Source organism: Amblyomma americanum, chromosome 2 (genome assembly GCF_052857255.1).
Source record: "Amblyomma americanum isolate KBUSLIRL-KWMA chromosome 2, ASM5285725v1, whole genome shotgun sequence".
NCBI lineage: Eukaryota > Metazoa > Arthropoda > Arachnida > Ixodida > Ixodidae > Amblyomma > Amblyomma americanum.
In genome coordinates, this window is record NC_135498.1 from 7,303,066 (window position 1) to 7,326,547 (window position 23,482).

Below are 23,482 nucleotides of genomic sequence, written 5' to 3' on the forward strand. Positions count from 1 at the left end.
CAAGGAACACATTTTACATCGTTCGATCTCTACAGAGCGAGAAAAGCAAGTAATTGTATTCGCCGCAACGAGAGGAGCCCACCTGCGGGCGACATAACTGCCGGAGTCTGACGAACCTAATACTTAATGCAGATACGACAATTGCTCCATAATGGTCGCGATGTGATGCAACAAATGGTGCCACAGGTACGCGCCTTCAAAACATGTGTATATCTAGTCGAAATGCAGGAACGGACATGAGAAAAAGTTGTTCTTTCTCATGCCGGCTACACCTCTTAGTTTTTTTCGCAGTTCAAATATCACACGCAGACAACTGAAGAGTGAAGGGGTTCTCGATACGGATTAGCGTATTCGGTGCCCTTGCTGTCTCTCAGTTATTCTGGTTTTATTTATATATGACCATGAAATGATGAAAACTTTAAGTGTGGTGACCATGACCTTTTTTTTTTGTATCTCTGACAAATCAGCCCGTTTCCTAACGCCCACCATAAGACCACCTGTTGAGGTCTGGAAGGCGGTCTCAAAGGTGTTTTACGTATCAATAGGAGAGCAGCATCTGGCTGTTTCAAGCCGAAGTTAATTAGGCTACCTTTATCAATCAAAATAAAATCAGTGCATTCATTTTCGGGACCACTGAAAGCAAACACGTGCCGCGATCATTATTAGTCTTCTAAACAACTTCATTCATGTGCAGCTAGGAATACAAGCCACAGGGCTCGTGTCACCATATACCGGCGTTCGCATTCTCTGCCATGCAAATCGCTGAAAGAGCCCCATTTCAAAACCTCGATCGCCGACGAAAGTGTCTTTATTTTTGTCAAGCTTGAAAAACTATGTAAGTAAGAAATGCCTTCAGTCCTATAACCCTCGTGCTCAGCTTGGCACCGTAGCGGCTACTCTGCGGGACAGATGATTCACGTCTGCTTTCTGTCCCGGCACTGCAGAACAGCGCCCACGTGTTGGGTCGGGTCCCTGAAGCGGCCTCCGCGTTGCGCAAAACCACAGACGGAAATTGAAACTCGAAAAGCCACGTACGCCACCAACAGAAATGCCGCGTTAAAATCGTTATCTCCATGGCAACGATTGCCGTAACCTTCCGGCGTCGAACGCTCAGTGCCGTCAATGTCTGGCTGTAACCGTGTATCGGCGCAAGCGCCTTTCCGTAAGCACGCGCGCGCCCACGGTGTGATAGACAAATAACTGCAAGCTGTCGTTGAGCCGCGTGGGATAGTGATCTAGCTCATTTGAGGACAACGCGGACAGCGGCCAGAGGAATCGATTCGTTGCCGAACTCTGCGGGTGAGAGCGGGGCCAGAGCGAGGCGCTGAAAATTGTTTTTTTTTTTTTGAGGGGGGGGGGGGGGGGAAGGAAACGGCGCAGTATCTGTCTCACATTTCGGCGGACACCTGAACTGCGCCGTAAGGGAAGGGATAAAGGAAGGACTGAGAGAAGAAAGGGAGAAAGAGGGCTACGGAATAATTTCCCCCATCTGGGTATCTTTAACGTGCACTGACAGAGGGCTGCGGAATAATTTCGACCATCTGGGTACCTTTAACGTGCATTTACATCGCACAGCACACGGGTGTCATTTACGTTTGACCTCCATCGAAACGCGGCCGCCGAGGTCGGGTTCGAAGCCGGGATCTCCGGATCAGTAACCGGGCGCCCTAACCTCTGAGCCACCGCGGCAGGTTAGGAGCGAGGCGCTGAAGATTGTTTTTTTTGGGGGGGGGAAAGGAAATAGCGCAGTATCTTCCTCATTTCTCGGCGGACTGATTGATTGATTGATTGATTGATTGATTGATTGATTGATTGATTGATTGATTGATTGATTGATTGATTGATTTATTGATTGATTGAACAGCTTTTCTTTCCCCCAGAAAAGATGTTCCTCGCCGCCCCCGGCACGTAGGCCTGGGAGACGGGGAGTTGCGCGTCCGCGGTTAGAGTCTGGCTGGCAGTACTTGACTGGTAGCGGCCTCTCCCGCTACATGGATGATGGTGCGCTGAAGCTCAGGGTCCGGTATTCTTAACAGGGTCTCCCAAGCTTCCCTATTATTAATATTTTTGCCCGCCCGGGGAGAATTGGGGCGCTACCAAATTATGTGGTCGAGGGTCCCTCTCACCCCACAGTGTGTGCATCGACCATGCAACATCAGCTCTGAGTACGCGTGGTAAGCCCATACCGGGTTCATCAATGTATTGGTTTTAGCCGCGTCCACGCGACAGTTTCTCTATTTAATTTTGGGTCTGATTGGGGTACCAGCTTAAATCCCAATTTATAATGGTCAAAAATTTCCCAGTAATTTTGCAGGCACTCAGAGCGCCCAGCTTAACTCATGCGGAGGAGGTAGCGATCGCCCTCGCAGCCTCCCATACCGACTTTAAATTCATCCTCACAGACTCGCGCGGAGCCTGTCGCAACTTTCAGTTCGGTTGTATAACTCCACATGCTCACCAATTTCTCCACCACAGTACTCGCGACTGCGATCCAACTCATCGCTCAATCATATGGGTCCCCAGCCACCAAGGCATGCCATGTAACGAATCCGCCCATGAGCCAGCCCGCGCACTCACTTCACGGGCTCCAAGCGTTCCTTGGGAGAACCTTAACCCAGATCACAGCCCTCTCCTTTTTTTTAAAGACATTACTGAGTACTATTGTGCCGAACCCCGGCGCTACCTGGTTCCTATGAAGGGACTGGGTAAAGCTGGCGAAAGAACTCTCCTTAGGCTCTTTACAAACACCCTGCCGTGCCGGCGGTCCTCGAGCACTTTGATTCTTCTTTTGACGGCCGCTGCTAATTCTGTGAGGAGGTGGCCGACATCTTTCACATGGTTTGGGCATGGAGGCAAAATTCTTCTCTCCCCCTTGTCCCCCTTCCCCTACCCGAGAGGACTCGGAGGCGGCTCTGCTCGGCTGCCAGGAACTATCGGCCCAACAGGCCCTGGTTCGGCGGACGTGCACAGCGGTCAGGACCAACGGGATCCCGGAATGAGGGACTCAGCCTTATATTGTAAGGGGCGAGACCCGCTTGGGGCCTCTCCCCGATCACCTCTCTGTATGTATAGATAAATAAATGCTTTTAACCACCACCACCTCTTTCCCCCAGCATTCGGGGTGCTCGACGGCTACCTGGAAATAGAGAACTCGGGCTAGCTAGTGAGCCGCCTCGTTACCGGGGACGGCGGCGTGTGCGGTGTCCAAATAAATGAATATTCCTATCCAGTGGTTGTTGGTTAAAGATCTTCGCCACTTCTGGTGAGATTCTGCCTCTTCTAACATTTTAAATGGCAATTTTACTGTCGCTTACTACGAATTTTGCTTTTGTTCTTTTGTTCCTAACTTCCTCCGCAGTCTCTATGTTGCGCCCCCGGATGGCTGCCGCGAAGACTAGAGCCCCTAGGCTGTATTGGCTTATACCCCGGATACAACGGGGTGGCCTTTACCAAGTTGGAGCAATACGAGATGCAAACTCTAGGCCTCATAAGAAGAATCTCAGCGGACACCTGAACCGCGCCGTAAGGGAAGGGATAAAGGAGGGACTGAGAGAAGGAAGGAAGGAAGAAAGCTCCGGAATAATTTCGACCAGCTGGGAATCTTTAACGTGAAGAAAGCAGCGCGCGCTATCGCCAAATCTTCATATGACGCTCATACGCAGCCTCTTTTCAGCACCCTTAATTTACAACCGGTCACCTCCATATATCGTAGTATTTTACTTAAGCGTTTCACTACTGCGAAAAAACAGAACACGAAATTTTTTGAGCATTTATCTTTATTGACAATGAATTCTAACATTTACAACACACGTCACAGAGAAACATGGTACGTTCCTAAAGCGCGCACTAACTACGGTCAACAAATGTTACGCCACGCACTGCCATCTTTTTTAGACTCATTAGAAACTCAATAGACACCTATCTCTCCGTTTAATGGGCTCATTGTGGATTCCTTTTTTTTTTGCTCTGGTATACATTGACGCCATGAATGCTTAACCAATTTTCTCTGCTTGTAAATAACTTATTATCTATAGATGTGAATTTCAAGGCTGTATTATTTGTATCATTTTATACTATTCGCTTTCTGTAATATAATTCCTTGCAGCATTCTATCGTTGATTTTTTTACCCGTATGTATTTCTGTTATACAATGTTCACTAATGCTTTTTTTCTCGTTTATCCAGTATTGTATGTTTGTGTTCTCTTTATTGTGCACAGTGCCATTACTGTAGGGGGTACAGACCCCATCAAGCCGAATTCATTTGACTTTTTGTCTGTACTCCCGTCATCTGTACATGTATAGATGCAAATAAACTTGAATTGAATTGAATTGCATGTATCTCGGCTTTAGACGGCTAGTTTCCCAGCGACAGCTGTTAAGCGCCCGTTCCTGGGTTTCGCGTCGCAGTATTAGCAGCAGTAGCAGTAGCAGTCGCAGTAGCAGTAGTAGTAGTGGTAGTAGTAGTAGTACTAGCAGTAAGTAGTAGTAGTAGTAGTCGTAGCAGTAGTAGTAGTAGTAGCTTTAGTAGTAGTAGCGTTAGTAGTAGTAGTAGTAGCATTAGTACCAGTAGTAGTAGTAGTAGTAGTAGTAGTAGTAGTAGTAGTAGTAGTTGGTTTATGGGGGTTTAACGTCCCAAAGCGACTCGGGATATGAGAGACACCGTAGTGAAGGGCTCCGGAAATTTCGACCACCTGGGGTTCTTTAACGTGCACTGACATCGCACAGTACACGGGCCCCTAGAATTTCGCCTCCATCGAAATGCGACCGCCGCGGCAGGGATCGAACCCGCGTATTTCGGGCCGGCAGCCGAGCGCCGTAACCACTCAGCCACCGCGGCGGCTAGTAGTAGTAGTAATTGTAGTAGTAGTAGTAGTAGTAAGTAGAAGTAGTAGTAGTAGAAGTAGTAGCAGTAGTAGCGGTAGTAGTAATAGTAGTAGTAGTAGTAAGTAGTAGTAGTAGTAGTAGTAGTAGTAGTAGTAGTAGTAGTAGTAGTAGTAGTAAATGCATGTCCTAATCGTCGGCGTAATCGATGGGTGCGTTGCAATGGTAACTACTTGGAGGGGAGTTACCATGAAAGGAGGACGATATGGTGTAGTATTGGCGGTTGCCACGGGGAACATCCGGAGGCTAGTTACTCTGGAAGGAGAAAGGAGTGGCGAGAGCGTATGGAGGCGGAACCGGAGAGTGACTACTCTCATCCAGATTTTTCTTTCGCTCCCTCTATTCTCCTCGACATGTGTAAGGTAGCCAACGGGGCTTTACGTTTTTAACCTCCCGACCTTTCATTTATTCTGTCTGTTTCTATTCTTTCTTTTCTTTTGTGCGCGCTACCGCTAAGTCTAACTTGCGTGACAACGCCGGTGCTGTGTGGGTTTTCCTTTCTTCTGGTCGGTCGTTTCTTTTTTAACATGGAGCACCTGCAACTATTCTGAACCGCCGTTCTGTCGCTTACGGGGGAGGGGAGAGGGAGATAGAGCGGCAACCTCCTAGGGCCATCTGGTGGTGAGCGACGTGACCTGCGTATGGACAGCCCGCATTCTGGATTTCCGCCTCATGAAAACTGTCCACGGCGAGGAAAGAAAGAGGCATTTTACATTGCGGAAAGCCAACAGCGGCAAAGCTTGTCCTCTTTCACTGCAGGAACCGGCAACGAATGTGGTTCTGTTTGTCGTAACCGAGAAGGTAAGTTGTTGGGCAAGGTGGTGACGATATTTCCTGGACTACAGCGCGGCGAACGGGACATAGAAGAAAGGAACAAGCTGGGACACAACACAGCGCTGTGTTGTCCCTGCGCGCTCCTTTCTGCTATGTTCCGTTTGTAGCGCTGAAGTCATAGAATGTCGTAATCGACTTTTATTTTCAAGTAGGGACCTTATTCTTCTTCATGTCCGTCTATTCTTGCTCCGCAAGATAGGGACACGGCTGCGCAGCAGGCCATTTTATCAGCGAAGTTGTGCAAAATTAGTACGCTGCGATTGCAGCAAGATGCTTAGTACCGGACGCATGGTAAGGCAAGGTATATAACTTCGTCAACGATGTACCGCTAAGGCCTTGCCGGCGCTCTTGCTTGGTGCAAAAGCGAGGCGCTGCTGCGGGATAACGATAGGAACTAGGAACGATAGGAACGGCCCCAGATTCAACAGGTGGGATGCTTGGGAAAAAAAAGGCACTTCTGGTTAAAAGAAAAGTAAAATACATTGTAATTGTCAACTCTCTCGACCAAGCAAGGTACCCGGAGCATTTTCCCGCGCATCTCTTAGCGTCAGTCAGAACAGCCTAAGGGCTAGGAGCACCCCTTCCCATTTCTCACTCGGGAAGCTGCTGTCTTTTGCAGAGAGGGATATATACTTCGCCTACATTCAGCGACTGACGACGCATCGCTCTGTCCTCGTAGCAGACCACTCCGTGATCAATTAACTACCACGCCAACCCGTTCGGCTAGCTTTCCACGCGAATGAGGACAAAGGAGGTGAGGCTTAACAAAGGTAGATGCACGGACGAGCTGGTTGTTCATGCCAAGGTTGGTCACAGAGGTAAAAGGTCATTGCGCAAAGCTCCACTGCAAAGCGCCACATTGCAAAGCACCATAATCCATGCGCCAGTTACCAGTCACGTTCTTATAGAACGAAATTAGTTAAATTCTTATCGCAACTGTGCCCTTGCTGTTTGAGCATCTGTTTGGGGAAGGTGGGGATTCGATCTCGAGAGTTTCCTGGTGGCCAATTTGCCAAATGCAGTCGGATGGATTGACGGACGGATGGATGGATGAAGGATTGGATGGTAGAAACGTCCACTTTGAAACGGGATGGTGGCAGTTTGCCAGCATGCTCAATTTTTTCTCTTTATATTTCTTTCGAGGTGTTATTAGTGAAATAAACTGGTTTACAAATTCGCCATTCTCTTTAATGGAACTTTTAATCCACCATTGTTACCTTACGTCACCTCCCCGCTTTTGAGCCACAGATGCTTGTAATCGCTTTTTGCTAACTTGTACCGCAGTACTTAAAGAAGGGAATTGCGCTAAAAAAGACACGGACGAGAAAAAGACAAGGACGGGCGCCCGTCCTTGTCTTTTTCTCATTCGTGTCTTTTTTAGCGCAATTCCCTTCTTTAAGTATGTACGACCGACTCGCCCAACAACGTGCTCTCCTTGTACCGCAGATTCATTCGCAAGATCATCGTTATCTACAAACCCTAGTGCCCCAAGGAAAGTGCCTGTGCTTGCATCGGAACCCAGCGTTGGCAGCACCGCCAAGTGGCGGGTCGCAGCCCCATTAAGACAGTGGCTATATCAGTGGCTACATAAGCCATTCCAACTTATACAGTAAGTCTTCCTAACAGATGATAAAAAAATATTTTAATGGAAATGGAAACGCAAAGCCAGGGTACGACGAACTGGTTGAGAGGTGCTCTGCGCTGCGTTTGTGGCGTCATATTCATCCTGCCCAGAAGTTCTTTCTTCGTTTCCTGATATTGTTATCCCAGGCGATCAATTTGAGCACTTTCCTTCATGTTAGGCGCTTTATTGCTGGTAAATTCTCTTTGATAAATATAATTTAGAGCGCAACAAATTCCCTGTACTCTTTTGTTCGCCCAAATAGTTGCTGGAAAGGACAATGAAAAAAGTAAAATTGCGACCGACGGAGGTGAAATTAAGCAGACTTCGCTCGCTTTTCTTTCACTGCATTTTACTGTTGCGAAGCACTTTTTGAAGTTTTATGCTGCTCTTGATCATGCTTCCTGACGTCTGCGAAAACACCAGAGAGAGGAGTTACTCTAGCCAAGAAACTACTTTTGCAGTTTTAATTAGCTCAATGATGCTTTGTGTTTTTTGAGGACTATATTCTTATTCGAATGCAGTGCTCTCCAGATATAATCCTGAAGCAGTCAGGAAGGGAACAAAGCGTGACTGTTAGCGATGGACCAGAAAACATTTAAATACGAAAGATATTTGTTATTAGAAAAAAACCTTGCCAGAGTAACGTGCATAACTGCGACGTTTTCATTCAAGATCTTTGGCATTCGCGTGAAAGGGGGAAGAAGAGTGGATAGCTGTGCTACTCCTATGGTTAGCATTTATATGCAGTTGATCAGTGGACAGAAGTTTGTCATAGTCAGGTTTGGTAACAACATTGTTTAGGCAGGCGTTCGCACGATTTCCTGCCTTTTTCACGCTTTCAGCTTGAACAACACGGCTACCGTCCGATCAGTTTTACCTATTTATTTATTCATTCCCTCTACACCCATCTCGAATGCCTTTAATGGGCATGTCCTTACAGCAGGTTAGAACGTTTCTGTATTAAATATATTATAAGGCGCATCACTGCGATCCCGTTACTAATATTGATTCTCATAAAAACTCAGCCAGCCTAATTTTCTCCGCAGTCATTTTTCATCCATGTTTAGCAAGCCCTTTTTGCCTGGAAGAGACTGCAGGAGGTCCTACATAAAGCCTCTCATGTAAAATGGCGCTTTTTCATTGCGATCCCATTGAATTTTTTGTCCTCCTCCTCATCGCTGCTTCCACGTTTGTCGTAACGAAATTAATGTCTTCTTGCAGTGCTTTCATGGTGCCAGCACGTAGTATTTGTCAAAAGTAACCAGACAGCGCAATTTACTCTTCAGTCGAATAGTGAAGCTCTTACTGCATTATTAAAGACCAAAAGGTCTCGAAAGGCGAGGAAAAGAGTGTTCCTTACCTTACGCAAATACAGAGCTTAAGGGGCGCCATAACTGTTGCACTATACGAATTGGAAGCAAACCATGTAGGCTGGTTACTTTTGACAAAGAAGGTTCTTCTCAACATTGCTGCTCTTTTCACAAAAGAACTTGAGCGGACTCTACCATTTAAAGGAAAAATAAAGCAAAGGTTTAACGCGGATAAACAAAAGTAGGCAAAGCGAAAGCAGAAGGTTATGAGAAGTTATACTTGGCTAAGCTCGGTCCTGCTAAGCTGTGGTGCATCGGGCAAGTAGACGCGGCTTGGCGTCTGTAACGTCGAGTGCGTTGCAGCGATAGGCAGCGGATAGGCAGCGCGCCCATCTTGACACCCTGTCAGGTGGAAGTTAATGGTTGACCGCGAGAGGTTGCTCATCCAATGAACGCTGCGGCCCATTGCTGCAGTTCCGCATGTCTGCCACAACGTTGCCAGCGCTAACGCATGCGCGCCCACATCTCTCTCACACCACCGCCGCGTACCTCAAAGCACGATCGAGGCATCCACTGGTCCAGGGAGCCAGTAATGCGCCCTTCCTTTCCTCGATCTTATCGGAGTCTCGAACGTTTTCAACGCTAACGCAATGGACACAATGAACGCCGACGGCCTATAGAAAGAGAGGCGAGCGTTGGGCTTCGGTGGCCGTGGCGGCGGCGGCGGCTGAGTGACGTCAGCGCTGTCACGTGGTTTCTCCTCGGATCAAGGTCAAACTCGCGCACACGCCACACACGCCGAATAAGCTGCCAATAGCAGTAGTAAAGCTTTCGCTTTAAAACTCCTACCACCGATTGCGTCTAGGCGTTGTTGGGATTCAGGTAGCGTGACTGGGCCGGAGAAGAGACGAGGACGATCGGAGGAAGAAAACTTGGAAAACTTTTATACAAAGACTATTTACATAATGTACAAGTAGGGCAACTGAGAGTGCTTCTGAGTAAAGAGAGCTTCTTAGCAGTCAGAAGTCTCTACCAGCAAAGGGTATCTCTCAAGAGGGGGCTCTCCTCTGGTACCAAACCAGCAGCTCGTTAAATACTCTTCGTATTCCCCAGATCCCTAGCTGGGGAATACAGTTCGAAGAATGATGTCCAATCACACGATGGCACTGATGGTACCACCCACGGCAGGGCGGCCCTGATGTTCTCTCGCAGCTCGGTCGAGGGAAAGGGAACAGGACCCGGTCACGTTGTCGTCCACGCGGCCTTCAGGTGGGCGCGCATGTGGGTCCGGACTGCGCCCATGTGGAACAGGAAGGAGGCTGCGTGACACAGGAATGCAGCCTGTCTCCCAGCAGGGGTTGAAAGATTTTGTACTGATGACCGGAACCCGGAACCTCTGTTCCACCTCTCGGGCAATTGTTCAACCCCAGCGTGCCCGAAGAGCACAACACTGATATTTTAATTCGTCGTCTGGTGACCTGTTCGAACACGTGGGGGCGCCATTATCGTCGCTGCTTCCGACATTCCTGCAGCCACGTTTCTTCCAGAGGGCTCATTCACCTTCGCGGTGGTTTTCAGGGAATCCTCCCCATGTCCAAATTCGCCGAACTCAACAGCAGGAAGGGAGCGCGAGCGCAACAGTGCATTCGTGATGGCACGTTATCACGCACGCAGCTCTCCAGTGACACAATATCGTCACTAGCAAAGGATATATATTTAAATAGTTTTCGCGAGCTCCAAAACCGTGTTTAATAGTCTAAAATTAGTAAAAGTCCTTTTAAATGCAAAAAGCGGCTGAGAATGAGATAAAATGCGTTCGTCAGGTACACCCAGGTCGTAACTAATACCTCGTAACTAACCCATCGAGAGGAAAGTATGCAAAAGTTGCATCTCGATAGTACCCCCTTGGAGGCTAACAAAAGGTCTTGAAATTCAATTCAGGCCAATGCGCCGGGGTATGGAAAGAAAAATAATAGGTGTAACGTTAAGGGTTCAGAAAGTAGCAGGGCGGTTCAGAGAACAACGACGATATAATGATCCCCTAGTCAAAATCAACAATAAGAAATGTGCATGGCCTCGGCATTTAATGCGAAGGCAGATAACAGCTGGTCCTTAAGGGTAACGGAGTGGATTCCAAGAGAAGGCAAGCGTGGCATGAGGCAGCAGAAAGTTAAGCGGACTAATAATACTAGGCAATTTGCTGATATAAGGTGGCCGTAGCTGGCACAGGACAGGATTAATTAGAGGGCCAGCATTGCACGCAGTTAGGATGATGGTGATGATGATGAGGAGGAGGATGATGACAGCACGTGAGTGTTGCTTTGCTTTGCTCTTTCGGTGAGTCATAAAAGAAATGTTTTGTGGTTATTCCACAACAATCGCTTTCTGAAAGGAAGCACTGCAAGAGTACCTACATAAAAGATATGTTATTTTAAACTTACAAAAAAAAATACAGCAGCGAAAAGAGCTCAAGAGAACGTAAAACACGGTAAAGAAATAGTTATGCACATGAAGAGCAAGTGTTCACTTGCGGATACTTGTTCATTGCATACACCATGCTCATAAGATTTCGTGTATCATGTTTTTCATTACTAAAGAAAGAGACCGAAACGGCGGATACGGAGAACTTAATAGGCCGCACTTACGACTGACAATCAGGCTACAGATAGACAGCTATCTTCACCAGAAATGGCATAGACGCATATTCGAAAAGGTACGTCAACGGAATTGAAGAGACAACGGAAGAAAATCGGTTGTTAGCAGCTTGGTTGAATACTAGGTTTTCCACTCTGTAATCATTGTAAAGATTCTAACTCCTCATCGATCTACACATCATAAGAGCAATGCGCTATTTTCCTTAACTTATGAGCCGGATATATGAAGACATCGATTTGTTTACTCACTACAGGCTTAGCAATTTGTACACCACAGGAAAGATATCTCCTCATCAGTAGCTTGAGCTATCATTAGGAAGTGGTTTCAAACCCGAAGAAAAAGCTGTGGAACGAGTCAGTCACAGTGCTATAAAAAACGAGACAAAAATGCGGTTCATGATCTATGGAGGTTTAACGTCCCCAAGCGACTCAGGCTATGAGGAACGCCGTCGTGAAGAGCTCCGGAAATTTCCATCAACTGGGATTCCTTAACCTGCACTGACATCGCACAGTACACGGGCCTCTAGAATTTTGCCTCCATCGAAGTTCGACCACCGCGGCCGAGATCGAACCCGCGTATTTCGAGTCAGCAGCTCAGTGCCATAACTAGGGAGCCACCACGGCGGCAGCAAAATAAATAAAACGCTCCCTTGTTTTGAAACAAGGAGCTATGGTCAATTCGCCTGCTTGCTTATTTTTCTTGTTCGGCGACCTAAGTAGGAAAAAAAGCCACCCTGCTACCAAACTGAAAATAAAAACGAAGCACACAAAAGGCAGAAAGAAGAGGAGAGGAAACAGTGGTTTCTACTCTCCCCGCCCATCGGAGGACACGCCTAGCAAATGTTCATGTATATACCCTTCGGGCGTGGCTTTAAATGTGGACCGAGAAGGCGTAAGCTTACGCATGGCCGGCTTGTCGATGTAAGCACAATATGGCACGCCAGCACGCACGCGTCAGCCTTTCACTGGCCAAGTTACGGAAGGACCATCACGACAGGTGATATGAAACCAGAAATCAATAAGCGACCAGTGTTTCTGCCGAAGAAGCGATGGACAAAGCCGATAAAAGAATACACATACTTACACGCGCAAGCTGGCGTTGACGCTGTCAAATAAGGAGGCATGAGAGAAAGAATCGAAAGGCCTCGGTAGCGGAAAGCGGCTCGCGTGTGCGCACGCAGCGAGCGTCCTGAGGAGAAAGGTACAACACGCGAAGCGTTTTTTCCAATATCGCCATCATTGGCTTACTTGCTTTAACGCAGCCATGTCCATTACGCTGATTAACTTTAGGATATAAGGCTTCGCACCTAAAGAAGAAACTTTTAACGGAATAATACAAGAAATTAGAGAACAGTGGCTGGAAAATGTGTGGAAATGTTCTTGCTTCACCAAGATTTCTTTTTGGGTTAATCTACTCGATAAAAGAAAGCAAAAAAGTCGCGAAAAGACGAACATTTCACTTGTGCAACCCATCGCAAGCGTCGTATGGAGGCCAAAGACCTCGGAGGAAGATAGAGAATAGACGGTGTGTGGTCGTACCTTCTTTTCCTTAACACCTGGAACGAGCGTTCTGCAAAGTTCCCTCCACCTCCGTCAGTCAGCGATGTGGTGCTGTGGATTCAACGCCGCGCCGGTTGCAGTGCCTGCATGCACGAAGCGACGAGAGTCGGTTAAGAAGGGATGCGGAAATTGAAGACAGTGATGTAAAGAGATTTGTTGTGATCGAAGGCAGGCCCTATTACCAAGCCTGAGATCGATGCGCGCTGAATGACGACAACAAGCAACTTGCATTCGGGCGGATCGTACGTGATGTTGCGTTTTGTTTGGAAGAAATGTTCAACGGCTCACGCCTCTAAAAAAGGGGAGGGGGGGAGCAACCATGTTTGTGGCTCACGCAGTCTTACATTCAAGCAACATGAGTGCGTGGCAACAAACGCCTCCACTGAAAAGGACCTTATTCTCAAGATGTGCGAGTTATGAAAATAAAAAGAAACTTGTGTGCGGGAGCCTCCAACAAGGCAAGAGCCGGGGCTAGTTGGCGCTTCATTGTGGAATAGTTGGTTTTTGGCCAGATTATAGGTAGGAGAACGACAGTGTTCCCGTTGAGATGCGAAAAAATTCACACTTTTTTGTTTCACTATTTCTAGTTTAGAATAAAAACGCCACATCTTATTTTAGTTGAAACGCAGTTGAAAGTACGCGCTTATAATAATAATAATTGGTTTTTGTGGGGAAAGGAAATGGCGCAGTATCTGTTTCATATATCGTTGGACACCTGAACCGCGCCGTAAGGGAAGGGTAAAGGAGGGAGTGAAAGAAGAGAGGAAGAGAGAGGTGCCGTAGTCCATGGAGGGCTCCGGAATAATTTCGACCACCTGGGGATCTTTAACGTGCACTGACATCGCACAGCACACGGGCGCCTTAGCGTTTTTCCTCCATAAAAACGCAGCCTCCGCGGTCGGGTTCGAACACGGGAACTCCGGATCAGTAGTCGGGCGCCCTAACCACTGAACCACCGCGGCGGGGCTAAGCGCTTCGTCTATTTCTGTTCTGTGTATGTGGTACCTGTTAGCGCGATATCTCCACTGGGAACCTCTTTCCCAACGAAATTCATTGGTTGACTGAACGCGGGATCGGTCGATTTATAGTGACTAAGATGGATTCTGTGCGCTATCCCCAGAGCCGTCTGGTGCCCGTCGATTTCACACTGGGTGCACAAGCTCTCCACGGGTCAGCTGTTGGGCTCTTCCGGTGTGGAATTCCTGGAAAACTTGGTCGTCGACCACACCTGGTTCAGGGCTAAACATGTCAGCCATGTGGGGCGCTCTGGCCAAGCTTCCTTTACTTCATTAAAATTAAATCACCCTCTCACCGTCAAAACAGATTCCATAAAGTCCCCCTAACCCAAAACGATACCTAAAATTTTTCTTACCAAAGACGGCGACAGGAGGTTCTAGCCAGGCGACAGTTCGTGCGCGGGATATGGGACTCTGCGAGAATGGCGATGGTGCACTACACATTCACAATCCAAGCGATGCTTCTCAAACGCTGAAAATGGCCGCCTCTTACAGCAACCACGTCCCTAAGGTTTTTAGAGGCTTTGTGCACAAAGCGACCATGCTGCTTCCTCTGTGTGTGTGCTATTATTAGCAGCAATTTCGCCGCATCACACAATTTAGCACTCTGCATGTCGAAAGCTGCGAGCTCTTTTTTTTTTAATGCTATCGCTGTTATGCCCAAGTTTCCCCTCCCATGCCTTCAGCGGCGGCCGCCGTCGACGTCGAGTGTCCGCGATCACGTGACCACCCCGTGCACACTCACTGTGTCTCGTGCTAACATAATCGTCATCAGGTGTGCTGCGCAATAGCATCAAGACACCTTGAAACGCCTCTCAAGAGGATATCCTGAAACCCCTGGATGGTGCGGAATCCGGCTCGCATACGAAGTAGACGCTGAAGCGGTTACCAAGTCGTCAGTGGCGCCGTTGCGCATCACTCGCGTTATAGGAGGGCCAGATAGAAGCCGCTGAGGCAGAGTGTCGGGCTCAGGACGCTGGACGTATACGCGGGAGGATGAAGATGCAAACATGTGGCCGGTCGAACAGAGGACTTTTTTGGAAATAATTGCACGCACGCAAGAAAAACATGAAAAGGGACACACAGAGGACGAATGCTCTCGTGACGCTGCTCAAAAACGCGCTGCACGAGATGTTGAAGTCCGCACCAAAACACTGCTCACACCATAAAGCACTCTTTGTAACCGTGCCAAAACAGAAGCACACTTGTCAATCAAAAATTGCAAAAGCAATGTCTGTACCAGCTAGCGCCGATCATCTACATTACCACAGTGTAATCACCGCCAATTTTTTTATTATCCTAGCTAACTGACGAAGCGGACAATGTTTCTAAAAACCGTGAGCTTACCCGCACGTCTCTTAACATTGTCAGATAAATAAATTTTCTGATATGACAAACTTCTAAAATGACAGTGATTTGAAAAGTTTGAATAGCATTCAGCGTCACATACATTGCTGACCAACCTGCTTACGTGGTGCTTCGCCTGCGCATCGGCTCTCCACCTGAGGCAGTGCTCTCGCGTTTGGACTGCACACAGATAGAAGACTATGTGCTTGGTGAAATTGCGCTGAGCTTCGTCGGGGGGTCTTTAGAGTTCTGCCGACTATACTGACGACAAGGCGTACTACTGAGGTGCGGCAGCTGGAGGCCACAACACACGCAATAGAATTGGCAAGGGGTGCAGGACCAGGAGAAGGGCGGAGGAGAGACGCACCAGGCCACCGCATCGGGAGCTGCCGGCCCAAGTAACGCTTTTGCAAGGAAGTCGGCCTACCACCCGTTACTTTCAACGATTCAACTGCGATAAGTTATTCGCGTTCATAAAGCAGCAAGGGCTTCGGGGACGACACGTGACCATGCTGGAGAGCTTCGAAAGCGCCGTGGCAGGGCTGTCGTACCAAACAAACATGCATAAAGAACTTTTCAAAGAAAAAAACGCCATTTGTTCTTTTGAATGGTTGGCTGTAAGATGGGAAGTCTACTTACAAAAAAACTTTGAATATACCTAACGAAATCCTCGCCACCGTCAAAAATATGTTTGTAATTCACTACACATAAAGTTCTTATCTGAGAAATCATAGGATTTCGATGTTTCAATCCCCCTCCTCCCACCCCACCCTCATGGATGCTTCATGCAACCTTCTTGTGCGTACCTGCAAGAAAATAACAGTTGGGATTTCCTTCGCGTTGCAGAACTAAGCGGCATTTTTGAGGCCTTAATATTGCCTGTTTATGCCCGAAATACTTCTTTTTTATGCCAATGGAGAGATGATTCCGGAAGTGTGAAAACAGGGTCTCGTCAAAGTGAAAGCCTCATGGCAAAGAGAACGTTGAACATTGTAAGAATACGGCGCCCCGCATTACTCGATTGGTCTGATATAAGCGCGACTGAGTGGGGCGGGAATGGTGGTAGGAAAAAAAAATGCCCATGTTTCCTTTTTTTTCAGCTTGTTTATCAGTTCTTTGTTGTTGTTTGTTTGCTTGACGAAGGGGGAGGGAGACCGGCATCCACTTGCAGTAGGCTCTGAGCAAAAAGCGCTAAACCAAATTGCAGGATTTGTACTCACCCGTTCCTGCAGCTTTGCTGACACTACTGACATCTCGAAAGAACTCACCAGTGTCAACTAAACACAGTTTGCATGATTGTATTTAAGAGAAAAAAGAAATATATGCTGAATTGTCGATGGGAATGAATGAAACTAAATATTGCTGCCCAGCAGGAATTTTCATGTTCTTTGAAAGCGTTGTTCGGCGTACACGCCATTCCCAGAGCAGCCTGAAAAGAACTTCAATATGCGCAGGAAGCACTGAAAATGGTAACCACGCATAAATGAAAGACTCAAGCAAAAAGTGAGGAAAGAGCAGCTCTAATGATACTGCATGCATCGATCGGGAAAAGTTAAAAAACTGAGAAACTACAGCCGTGCGGCGAAAGGATATTCGACCAATGGAACCGGTACGTGGTGCCGCCGGACAACAATCTTATATGAATGCTGCGCCCATATGAGGTCGATAATAGAGGACTGAGAAAGAAAAAACACTTTAAATAATCTCGCAGTTTGGAGAAAAGGAAATAAAATACTTTCAATTAGATGACAAGAAATATAATTAAATTTCATATATATATATATTCATTTATCAATTCAGTTCAACGCAGTTTATTTTCAAGAAAGTTGCTGGAGGGTATCTTGGGCTAAAAGCTGCTTCAGAAACTAGAATAAGGCACAGAAGACAGTCACAGTAGCAGCTGGCAGCATAAAACAGATATGAGATCTGTAATCGCTAGTTTATACGACAAGTGGACATAGTATGTCTAGAATACTTGATTAAAGACATGAGTAAAAAACCTTACATCAAAACACAGGAAGCAGAGTGTCGAAGGGTATCGAGAGTATCGAGTAGTGTTCGTGTAAACCTCCTGCGGTGCTTGGCGGAAAGGGAACGAGAGACCACTGTGGAAAAGCGTTTTTATTGAGGAGCTCCTCGGAGATAAATATGTGATGCAAACTAATTGTGCACGTCGTCATATACAAAGTGTTTATCGGAGCCATTTTGACCCAGCTGAAAAGAAGCCTTAGTCTGGCGTTCGAGCGCGAGCCATCGGCACGTGCTCATCCGTGTTGGTTGGCGAACTCTCTGCAGTTCTTCACTCAGCACTCTTTCCTACACAGCTGCGTAGACAGAGCATTAAGCGAAGCTAATTTGCGCCCATCCAGGTCACTGATCAGCCTTTGGGCATGCCATGCATGCTTTGAGCGTTTGCTCACTACGAGGTGGGGCCAGCAGTAGTGAAGTATAATCATCAGGTTAGTCTGAGCAGTTCATTGCTGAGTGCATTTATTCAGCGCTTGCCTCTATCATTATGAGCAGCAGCACCAGCAGCAGTATCAGCATCATCAGCATCGTATGATGACGATGATGATGTCACCGACTATATTCACTATATAAAAATATGCGTTCAGTTAGAACTGACGAGTACAAGCATACGTGAACGTATCAGATTTCTGTGCCGCGTTTACAATACGCCCTGGCTAACTGGTGCCTCTATTAGAGACCCATGCAGATGTGGCTGGAGCTAAGCTCTGAAGCAAAAGGCACTGAAAACCAGTCGATCACCGACATTAAGCAGCGATGGAATGTCCAAGTTTGTTACTTGGCATGCCAAAACTGCTGAGTCGAAAGCGCTGTGAAGCTAATGAATTTGACTCGCATCATTGATCTTACTCACGCGCGACTTCAAAATTGTATTTTCGTTCTCTCTCTAGCGGTAATCTAAACAGAAGATAGACTCTCTTCCTTACTGTCATGCCTTTTGAACTGCCCGTTCAATACTTTCGTTCGATGCAGAATCGATCCCGATTCGCCCACTGGGAGTAAAGTGCACGGAGAAGAAAGAGGAATAGAGGGTAGTAGGAAAGGAGCAATCGGGGCGGGGTCAATGTCGAGGTGTGACGTCACCGAGACATTCCACCCTGTCAGCAGCATGTTGTGCAACCGAAGTTTTATCGTTTATAGGGGTTTTACGTCCCAAAGCGACTCAGGCTTTGAGGGACGCCGTAGTGAAGGGCTTCGGAAATTGCGACCACCTGGAGTTCTTTTACGTGCACTGACATCGCACAGCACACGGGCCTCTGGAATTTCGCCTCCATCGAAATGCGACCGTCGCGAACGGGATCGAACCCGCGTCTTTCGGGTCAGCAGCCGAGCGCCATAACCACTGAGCCACCGCGGCGGCTCTCCACCCGAAGCATAAAGTGATTGTTGCGCGCAGTAATGTGAACCCTTCAACTGTCCTGTCACGGCCTGAGAAGCCAAAGACAGCACAAACAGCCCTTCTGTTCACCTGTCCCTAAAGTCCGGTGACCCTACAAAGGTATAGGGAGTTAATTTTCCATGAATCTACACTGAAGCTGTTCTCTCCACAATTTCAGGTCTGAGTGCGGGTGTTCGCGATGTTATAAAAAACGAGCACAATATTTCGATACAAATTACAAGAGCTTTCCAAGGAAATTATGGCATGATTTTTTCTCCATTAAATACAACAAAAATTGCGATTTCTACCTTACTGAGACGTGATGCGAAAAACATGGTCAATACTTAATAAATAATAAAAATGGCGAGTAGATCATGCTCGATAAAGGTTTTTGTCTACTGATCTTTTTCTTCTGTAGGGCCTGTTTATCACGTTTATAGTTGTGCGCTGCTTGTTGTTATAGGCTGTAAATGTCTCTGTTCTGAATAAAATCCAGCTCAAATTCAGCACTGGTAATGTGCGCAATTCCCTGTCTGTGGTGTTGTAGGCGTTGCGATTTCTGGTTAAGAATGTAGTCGACCAACACGCTCAGATTTCCGAAATTGTCCCATGATTTGCAGTTCTGGGTGAAACTCTAGCTGAAAAGAATTATTACAGAGCTGCAAAAATAATCCGACAAGCAGTCGCGATTCATCGCCTTAGGCATCCGCAAAAGGCGCCATGTTTTGCGATCCTTGGTCGTGGCTGATGGATATCGACAGAGGGAAGTGCGAAAGCGCAAAGGGAAGGGGGGGGGGAGATCTCGGTGCACGTAAATCAACTCCATGCGGCAGATAAGCATTAATCTGGAATGTTGCCCTGAAACTTCCCCTGTAGAGCATGTTGGATGGGACGTTAGTACAGTTACAAAAGAGTAGAGATCTGAGCCAAAGAATTTATGAGAGCCGTCCTCAGCCCTGAAGAGTTCGATGCCCAAATCTTATAGGAGCCACAGTGGGACAAACTAGCCCATTGTCGAGTCTCGAAGTGTTCTGGGCTACAGACTGAGTGAGGTGTGAGGCGCACTACAAGACCGGAGGGTCGTTCAGCGTCCCAGGCGAGACTGCACTGGCGAAACGGATGAGAGTATGCGCATGCGCACAAATAGCTTGCCAGTTAAAGCGAAAGAGCTAATATAGAGGCTAGTTGGTATTCCATTGCAAAAGTTCGGAAGGCGCTACATGGCACTGAAAGAACACACACAAACACGCAACGAAGCGCTGTAAGCGCTATCAGCGCTTCGTCACGTGTGTTTGTGTGTCCTTTACGTTTCAGTTACCGCCTTCTGAACTCTTACAGTTAAAGCGTCGTCTGACTGGCTGTTCTGCTGGCGAGACACACCCCCGCTGCTCGCCAGCACGAGCAGCGGGGCTTGTGTTTCGTCAGCAGAACAGCCAAGCGGCCAGAGCTCTGATATTACCAGTTGCAAAACTTTCCAAAGCAAAAACACTGATTCACAGGTAGGAAGAAGGTGGTTGGAACAAAGCAGGCGGAGTCCAGTCAAAGGCCCCCGTGCCTATGGCCGACGCTGTGAACATGGCGATGAGCTCCTCCTGGGCTTCCAGCATGGCGCTGGTCGATTCCCCCCCCCCCCCCCCCCCCCCCGTGCTCCAAGCTCGCACTTGGAGGCTTCTCGGTGGTGTGGTTTATGGGTGCATGTCCGTGTGCTATGGACGAAGGTAGGGGTGGCGCCGCACCATGGGCAGGCATTCATAGACAGTGTTGGGTGAAGGCGGGGTATATGGGGGAGGCTGGGGAAGGTGAGAGTCTGGAGTTAGCGGAGCCTGTAGACATCCCGCGAATAAAGGTGTTTGTGAGGAGAGGCGAAGATGCGCCGATTGAGTCAAAAGATATCGAGGCGCAGAGCAGCGGGTCGAAATGGGGTACCAGCCTGGGCGGTGGGTCTCCGCCCGGTTGGTGTAATCACGAGCCGGGGTGTCAGCCTTGGCGTTGCCTTCTAGGCCTTCGTTCCCGGGAGCCAAGGTGATGATATGGCCTCGATGAACGGTGGCGCCCAAAGTGCGGAATTAAGGCAAATTTGGAATCTCAACCTTTAGTGAAGACCCGACAGGTAGCCTGCGAGTCGATGATAATTTGAGGGATGCGCATTTGATTGTCCTGTCGTGCTTTGATGGAGAGTGGGATATGGCAATAGTCTTCAAGTGTTGTTTTATTAAAACCGAAAAAAAAATCCCCATGCTCCTTGGTTTCGATTAGTGTGTGTGTTTGCGCGTGCGTGCGTGCGTGTGCGTGCGTGTTCGTGCGTGTGCGTGTGCTTGCGTGTGCGTGCGTGCGCGCGCGTGTTTGTGTGAATGCTTAGATATTTGTATAAAGAAAAGACGATAACGAAGTGTCATCAAAGAAATAGCTAGGAGTGTTACCAGGAGGGCGGCTAGAAATGCTCGATGGGTGTTTGCACTCAGTAGTATAAGCTTTATCAGTCAATCGCTGAACCGTGCAAAAATTACGCAGAATTCCTTCGTTCGGAATCACTGGAGTTTAGATGAAGGCAAACTGCGTTTAAAATGATTTCACAACACTTACTTCATGTATAACAGGATTAGAACTGATTGTGCCGATTAGACCTTTGAGCCGCGTGAGATATCTCGGCGTAGCGATCATGTGCGTAAGGTACGAGGTTATATATGGAATAAACCTCTTTTGTCGCCATACTTTTCCACTGAAAGGGGTGCTAAATGAAATCTTCTGCATTCATATGTTGTTGCTGGTGATGCGAGTGACAGATCTGCGGTCACATTTCCTAAGGTGATACTGTTCTCACAACCTCCCTAACAATCCCTGCATCTTGCATATGCCTTCGGGCGCTTTAAGTGCGAAAAGCACAGTGTAAAGTAACAGAACCAAATGAAAGTAAAATTCTCACTAAGCGTGCCGACGTTTTCCGGGCGGTTTTCCGAACGAACATTGGACGGTGTACGCAGGTTCCTTCGGTGTGAACTGAAAGCGGCGCACTCCGCAACAGAGGCGTTGTCTCCTCGGCGCCCCAGAGCAGGCGTGTCTTCCCTGTGCGTGCACGGACGAGAGAAGCGTGGCCCGTTCTGCACAAGACGCGCAGAGGTGCTGACAGAGCGGCTGCGGATCGATGGCGCTCGAGGAGAGGCAGCAGGTGCGCGCCCAATTCTTAATCCCGAAATAGCTGCGCGGGCCCACTTAGTGCAACGCCTTCCTCCGGGCAGGTGCAATGCCAGAACCCGCCTCCTTAAATGCTGCTTCGTTGCCCGCTGTCCCAGCCTTTTGTTTCCCCTCTCAAGGATGAGGAAGCCTGGCTGCCTCTAGCCGAGCACGTGGGGCGGCACAGTTCAATAAAATGCAATTCTAATCAGCAGCTAATTGCGTATCGCGTGAGCACGCGAAAGAGCGGAATGTTCATGCGCGGATACGTCGACGTGCAGCACTGCGAATGACAGTGCCGCGTTGGGCGCACACGCGGAGTAAGAATCGATGTGGACAAATGCGAAAACATTCAGGACCACACTGTAAGGAAGCAAGAGGCTCGGTGGAATACAACATACAAAAACAAGGAACACGGAGTGTGCAGTCAGAAAACGACAAACACACACAAAAACACTGAGCAGTCGCGCCATAAGGACATAATCAAAAGCTCGGGCAATTAATTGTGAGATATTCTGACGTACTCTCGCTTGCCAGATTCTTTACGAAATAGATAAATGAATACAATGATATCAGTCATTCGAACGGATTTCTTATTTCCCGGCGGTTGGGCCCGGGGTTCGATACCCACTACAAAAAGTATCTCGGGTGAGAATAAAAAAATAAGTACATACTGAGCCAAAATGCCGATATTGCGATTTAAACATTGGTACTTTCGTGGCGGATATTTGCTAAGGTGACACTTTGGGCTAGTTAGTGCGACATAGTGAATAGACACTGCGCGTGAGAAATGGGATACTGCCACTGTATCCTGTCTGTCCCGCACTGTACCTATTCTCTACGCATATCTGATTCGGTCTGTCCACATAGCATTACGATGTAACGGTACACGACGACCTTCGATCACTGCTGCTTGTTTTCGAAGCCTGTACCTATCATACCAGAAAGGCGGGTAACATGTTTTTTACTTGTTTCTAAATTACGTCTTTGGTTAAACCAGGTTCTTTTTTTTTATTTGCCCGCATGTAATACACGTTCACCAATTTCTACCTCAACTGTTTTGATTTTACAATGGCTGTGAAGGCTTTTGATGGCTATGCAACCAAACCTCCAAACAGCGCGAAAAAGGCGGCCGCAGAGGATCAGGGGTAGGAAGAAGTCGTTGAAAGCGCGTATTGTAATGAACTAGTGTTTCAAATAAAACAGTCAAACAAGCAACAGAATTTGCGTTTAGTGGAGAAAGAAAGAAAAGCGGAAGGGGAAGCCACACTGAACAGCACAGAGCACGTGTGCCTAATGACCACGTAACGACGCTAGTGGATCGTAAAAAAACACGTGCTTCAAGCCATAAATAATTATGGCTCACCAGGCGTTTATACGCTTGCTGAGCATAATTACGGTGTTCGGGCTCATGTCGGCACTTTCCCGCGAACCAAGCGGGGCTCAAAAACCGCGTGTACGATCAAACACGCAGTGGTTGCCCCAGAACACAAAATGGGGCCGTACGCGCCTTCGCTGGACTTCGTGCGGCACTTTTTTGGCTTTGTTTTTTTTTCATATTAAGGCAAATGTATGCTCTTTCTGTTCAACAGCACCTTTTTTTTCGGGGGTGGGGTATTACTCTTGCGTTCTATGCAGCCGCCTTTACAGCTCATGAAGGATAATATGTGGAATGGTC

General features: G+C 47.7%; 1 long non-coding RNA gene across 1 annotated transcript in view; it reads right to left on the bottom strand.

Moving 5' to 3' along the window:
• The window catches only part of LOC144120490 (uncharacterized), a 276,226-nt gene that overhangs the window by 26,434 nt on the left and 226,310 nt on the right, over positions 1–23,482 (bottom strand). The window contains exon 4 of the long non-coding RNA XR_013312447.1: positions 12,844–12,947. This is a non-coding gene — a long non-coding RNA (uncharacterized LOC144120490). The remainder of the gene's footprint in view (positions 1–12,843; positions 12,948–23,482) is intronic.